The sequence below is a fragment of the Eurypyga helias genome, unplaced genomic scaffold (genome assembly GCF_000690775.1).
Source record: "Eurypyga helias isolate BGI_N326 unplaced genomic scaffold, ASM69077v1 scaffold33889, whole genome shotgun sequence".
In the NCBI taxonomy this organism is placed as follows: domain Eukaryota; kingdom Metazoa; phylum Chordata; class Aves; order Eurypygiformes; family Eurypygidae; genus Eurypyga; species Eurypyga helias.
In genome coordinates this window covers 1-320 of record NW_010271986.1, presented here as the reverse complement: position 1 = coordinate 320, position 320 = coordinate 1, and positions in this window count along the sequence as shown.

The following is a 320-nucleotide window of genomic DNA, read 5'->3' as shown; positions in this document are numbered from 1 at the left end:
CCCGGGCCTGCGGAGCCGCCAGCCCAGCTGCGCCAGCGCAGCCCCTGAGCAGAGCTCACACAAACTGCTGATGACTTGGCTTTTCAGCCCTATCACACCTCGCCCCACTATGCTGGAAGTTTGCTCACGTGCAGGTCTCCCCCTTTGTGGGCACCGCTGGCTCCAGGAGGAACAAATTCCCAGGACCTGGCCGTATGGGCTGTGGGTCGAGCAATGTCAGTGGGAGTTGATGTGAGGACAATGAGCTCTTGGATCCCAAGTGCTCGTGGCCACAGGTCACCAGAGCAAACTGGCAGTTTGCAAGAGTCAGCAAATGTTCT